The sequence below is a fragment of the Teleopsis dalmanni genome, chromosome 1 (genome assembly GCF_002237135.1).
Source record: "Teleopsis dalmanni isolate 2A chromosome 1, ASM223713v2, whole genome shotgun sequence".
In the NCBI taxonomy this organism is placed as follows: domain Eukaryota; kingdom Metazoa; phylum Arthropoda; class Insecta; order Diptera; family Diopsidae; genus Teleopsis; species Teleopsis dalmanni.
In genome coordinates, this window is record NC_051846.1 from 229488066 (window position 1) to 229494642 (window position 6577).

Below are 6577 nucleotides of genomic sequence, written 5' to 3' on the forward strand. Positions count from 1 at the left end.
TTTTATATTATTATAATAATAGTAAGGAAAATGGTTTTGTAATATTATAAAAATTAAATTAAAAAAATACATTAAATTTATGATTATTAGCTTATTAAGGTTTTTATATTTTCCCATTTTACACATTGTTACAATGAAATGGTAAATTATAAAATAAAGTTTAAAGCGTTAAAAATATTTAGAATTATACAAAAATAATCGACTATTCGTGCATCCATTCTTAAAATTAAAAAAATCCTTAAATAATTAATGAAAATAACATTTTTAGGGTTTTTATCTACTTGCGAAATGATCCGTACAGTTTGAGTTCATTAAAAACTTTGTGGGTTGTCTGCGGGACCGAGTAAGGGTTCTACTAATTCAGATGCTTTATATATTATTTACATATTATGTACATAACATAGTTTCAAAAATAAGTGAAAACATTTAAATTGAAAAGAAAAGAGAAGGATATAAGATAAAAATAGATATATTGTATTTCTATCCATAAAAAACGATCAAATATATATGATATTTATGGTTACTTAATGAGTACATGAATTAATAAATAAATCAATAAAATAAATAAACAAAAAAGTAATAAATAAGAATCTTCGAAAAAAAAAATAAAGAAAAAAATTAAAAAATGTAAAAAAAATATATAAAAAATAAAAAAATATATATACCATATATAAAAAAATAAGAATATATATATATATATATAAAAATAAAAAAATAAAGAAAAAAATAAATATTAACAAGAAAATAAGAAAATAAAAAAATTTGAAAGTAAAAAATAAAAAAAAAAAAAGAAAAAATTAAAAAAAAATATAAAAAATTAAAATTTAAAATTAATAAATTAAATAAAATCGCCAAAAAAATCGAAACCAATAAAACTGAAAAATAAATACATATTAAAAAAAAAATAAAAAAAAAACTAATTAATATTTAAATTAAATGAAATCGTTAAAAAAATCGAAGCCGATAAAACCGAAAAATAAAATTAATATAAAAATAAATATAGTGAAAAAATAAACAATACAAAAAAAAAAGCAATTAGTAAATAATTATAATAAATCGTAAAAAATTAAACAAATTCTAAAATATAAAATAAAAAGAAAGTAAAAAATGAATTAAAGATTTTAATTATTTTAGTTTTCATAGAATGCTGGTTTAGCCAGATTAACACTCCGGTTAACCCAGCATTTCTTCATATATTTAAATGGTGATATGGTTTAATTTTGACTTTTATTACTAATGTGGACTTCACTTTATTCATTAATTTTTACTACAGCCACCTAGTAATAACGAATACCTTATATTAAAATATATAAGCTTTTTTTTCAAGAAAAATGCGAAATAAATTAAATAAATTTAGTAGAACGATATCGTTAGTCAACTTTTATTGGTATCCATCTAAAATATATGGATGGTGACGTTACTGCTAATAATAAAAAAAAATGTTTGTAGTTAGAAGGGTTCGAACAGTATTAGAGAAATAACAATAAGAATTTTAATTAATTTATTGAAATTTAACTGACCATGCAACACTGTACTTAACAATACACGAAACAGCGTTGTATGGTCAGCTAAATTTAAATAAAATAATAAAAATTTTTGTTGTTGTTTCTTCATTGCTTTTCGAACCCTACTAACTTAGAAATATTTTTTATTATTTTTTGCAGCAACATATAATAAAAAATTTTTTTGTTGTTTTTTCATTACTGTTCGAAACCTTCTAAATTAACAAATATTTTTTCTTATAATTTTTTGCAACGTCACCATCCATACATTTTGGATGAATAGAAATAAAAGTTGGCTGACGATGATGTTCCGGTAAAGAGAGTTTTCACTGTATTTAACTATATACATTTTTATAGTATTATAAATATTTAATCTACTTATAATTCCTTTAAATTAACACTTAAATAAAAAAATACACAAACTTGTCTCAATAAGAATATGTTAAAATAAATTATTGAAACGAAAAACAAAAAAGGAATGGTGACTGATGGTGAAAAATTTACAAATATATTAAATATTAATAGAAAAGTTAAGAGAAAAGCATGCAAGTGTGAGAAATTGATGATTGATAGACATTTTGAGGAAAAGTGGTGTAGTCGAGCAATTCGATTAGGTGATGAATATAAATGAGTTTATCGTATTAAGAAAAATGGAAAAGGTACTTATACTGATTGGAAAATGAGAAATGAAGTTATTTAAGTGCCAGTCTTTCACTGTAGTCTGTTCCATGTTGAAAATTGGATTATTGGTAAATGTTGGGAGTGAAGTTGAATTTGGCAATGACGGCGATGTTGTATGGAAATTAAAACAGAATTATGATTAAAAAACTGTGGCCATAATTTGCGCGGTGAGGTGTGAAGGCTTTAATAATAATAATTTAAATATTTTTGCCTTTTTAAAGAAAATATAATAATGCATAGAAAGCAAAAAACCAATTTTCAATATATTTGAATTGAAAAAATTAAAAAAAAAAAAGAAAACAAGCATTTAGCTAAAGAAAAATTTAACAAAATTTTGTGATACGCCAAATAAAAATATAAATTTCAATTTACATTTAAAAAACATTAATGTTTTTTAATAAATTACTTGGCTTAGTTTTAATTCAAACTACTTTGAGGAACAAATTCAAACTTAATTTAAGAGTGTTTTGGTTTTTTATTTTATGAGAAAAAGGGAATATAAATATTATTCATAAAATTTAATATACATATATATATTTTTTTTGTAGTGTAGGTATATTACTTTTTAAAAACATATATCATTGGTATAAATATTTAATTGAATATTTTATAATATTATATTATGACTCACCGAATTTAGGTTTTAAATTATGCTTAAACGCGGCTTTAAACGTTCGGATCGTACGGCTCAAACACAGTTTAAGTTTCATTTCAAAATTAAAAACATTATTAATATTTTCGAAAAACAAACGAGTGTTGGCATTAGTGGGCGAGTAGTACAAGTAGTAAAAGAAAGAGAGAGAAATATAGAGAAAAGTAGTTAAGATTTTTATTTTTGCTAAAAGTTTAAAATCGTTTACGAGTAGTTGCAAAATTAAAAATTAATTTAATTAATAAGTTTTACATAAAATGCGTTGAGTTTTTAAAACTAAGACAACCGATTTTGAAAGACATAAGAATCCTTAATTTTTTGTCCTTTTAACAATATTAAAAAAAATCAAAAAGAAAAAAAATATTAAAAATTTGCTAATTAAAATAAAACATGAAGTTTTGTGCGCCATGTGTAAACGCTGAGGCGATTTTCGTCAATCTATGTAATATACCCGCAGTGTGAACACAGCTTAATTAAGCGAAAATAACAAAAGTTGTAGTTTTAGTTGAAATTGAAATGTCCTTGCAGTGTAGATGTTTGCAATTGTTAATAATTTCTTTTCATGATATCCTGTGTTTATTATTTATATTGTTTATTACACCAGCAATTATTTATTTAACATTTTATTAGTTATACTACTTAAAATCACATTCATCATATAACGTTAATTATAGTTTTTTATTTTATTATTTATAGCAACATTATTTTAATAAATCATTTAACATTAATTATAATTTAACAAGCTTGGAATATGTTTTTCGAACATTTTTTCAAAGCTCGAAGAAATTTCAATATATTTTTTTTGTATATTTTATATTCATTTTAAAACTTTTAATTTTTAGTTAAAATCGAAATATATCAGAAATTTCAGCAATATCTGAACCGCGGGCTATGACTTTCATAGAGAGTTTGTTATATTTTAAATGCTTTTGTTAAACAAAATAGTCAGTTAGAGAAATGTATTGGGCATTCATATTGACCTTCGGTACTTTATGAAACTAAAATAAATGTTATTTTGTGTAATAAAAAAAAGTGACAAAACCTTGAACATTGAAAGTTTGTGCAGCCTTGGCTACTTGTGGAAAAACACGATTAGTTATCGCTTCTAATTATACAGACACGAGTTCTAAATCTGGCACTTACAGTCCAAATAAATTATATACGGACTATAAACTAATCAAAAAATTCATATATTTCCTAATATACGAATACTCGAAACAGCGTTGTATGATCAGCCAAACATCAATAAATTAACAAAAAAAATTTTTGTTGTTGTATTTTCACTTCTATTCGAATCCTTTTAACTTTTAAATAGTTTCTTTTTATCATAAAAACTTCACTTTCGACCAAAAAAAATTAACATTTTAAAATAAATGTAGTTTTTTGACTACTCAAAACATACTCGTTTATAGAAGTATATATGCTATATATTATATTTTATAGAATATATAGTCTACGAGTCTCAATTTATTTGATTATTTATTATCTTTAGAAGTCACTAACGAACACCTAGAACTTTAAGTTAATCCATAAAAAACATTTCCTAATTTAAATCATAGATAAATTAAGGTTTTTGATAAACTTTACAGTATCTTTTGCTGTAAGTTCAGACCTCTTTAGGTCAACCGAAAATCAAATAAAAGTCATGGATTTGTTTCCTGATAATTGCAGTAAAAGTGGTAAAGAAAATGAGGTAAGATGGGTTATGATGCACCTCTAAAATTTATAAGATTCAATTTCTTTATCTCATCATTACATTCTTGAGTATGACAGATCTGGTTAATTAATAATACCAGAATGTTTAGTAAATTGATTTAAATTAGGAGATTAAAAAACTTAGAAAAATTTTTTTGTTTCCCCCCAATGCGCAGATAGCTTTGGTTATATACGTTATATACGTATATATTTGGTTAATATATACGTATAAACCTATATATACGAAATTATATTTCGATATTCGACAATTTAAACAATTGATATAGTCTGATAAGTTGGTATCTCATGGAAGAGCACGGCTTCTGTAAAGGTGGTGTCAGCACTGGGTGCAAGTTTGTAAGCTGTTTCTTATCATATATTTTTTTCCCGAAAATTAAGATGAATATATCTTTTTTATTTGAGTTAATCTCCTAAACAGATTTTTGTTCATTTAGATTTAGTAGTCAAAAATTAGAAAAGAATCTATCCGCATAATAATTTAAGGAATACCTATAATGTCGATTTTTAGAAATAAAATTTTTTTATAAATTTTTAATCTTTAAAAGTAATTTAAATTTATAAAAAAGGAATTTGTTTTCTAACAATTCTTAACATTAATTACTTGTAGTTAGAATATATTTGTTGAAAAATTATTAATAAAAACAGTCGATTGCTAAGTCAGAATGGAATTTATATTTAAGATTTCTCTAATAGAACTTTTCGCGTGAAAATATTTAAAATTAAATTACGAAAATTTTAAATCATTTTGGAAAGTTAACCTATATATATGTATATAACTATATATATAGTATACTTAACGTGATTAAGAACATTTACCCGATATAAGCATTTGCTTGTTACAATTTGTTACATTTAATATTTCGATTTTAACATATTTTTAATAATATCAAATATTATAGATTAATTATTATTATATCATATATATATATATATATGTTAACAATAACATTTTTTTTTACATTTGAACAGTAATATCCATTAATTACATATAATTAGTTAAGTAGTTTATACTTTAACATTTAACTTTGTGTATTATATATTTTGTATTCTTTGTTTTATTTATTTTATAAAAGGAACTTACAATATCATTTGCTGCAACAACTTTTTATATACCTATATTTTATATATATATATATATAAATAACTATTTTATTAATTTTGTTCATTATATGAAAAGCTTTTAAGATTTTTAAAGCCAAATTTTAAATAAATACAAACTAAAATTTATTTGTCACTTGAGCAGTTCTAATTTTTTTTTATGTTTCAGTAACTTAAATTAGTATATTTAACTAGTTAAAATAACACTCGTTTTCGGTTTTTTATTTTTAATATAATTTTTTTTATATATATTTTTACAAAATTCGTAACAAAATTTTTTATATTTTTTATTTTCGTTTTAAAATGGCAGTTTTTTAGCTTTTGAATGTAAATTTATTGTTGTAGTTTTTTGTTAAAAATATTTAATTTTTTATTTTCACTGCAATTTCAATAAACCAAACTATCCATTTTATGCATTTCATTCATTTCATTAATTTCATCAATTAATTTTTTTACTTCATTTATTTTACTTAATTTTGTTTTTGTAGTTTTCATCAATTGAAACCTTCTAATACCAAATAAGACTCAAGTGACCGAAAAGTAGTTAATAGTTTTTTTTTGAAATTGATATATATATATAGTAATATAATATATATCTCACAGAATTTTAAATATAAATTAAGTTTTGGAAAAAAAATCCTCTTAAATTAATCTCAGTTTCGGAGTTTTACTAGTGATGAAGTGATTGTGTTTTGTACTCAACAACATATGCGTTTCATTTTCATTTGAGGGGTGGCGGCGAAGTACATTTTTTATACAAAATATAATTAAAATAATCCCAAATATTTTGTATATAAAAAACAAAAGAATACCGTCAATATTTATGCAAAATTCATTTTAAAATAAAATTTAACCGCAATAAATTTAAACAATAAAAAAATTTAGTTCTGATCGAATAAAATAATTTTTTGAAAAAATATATTTAAAT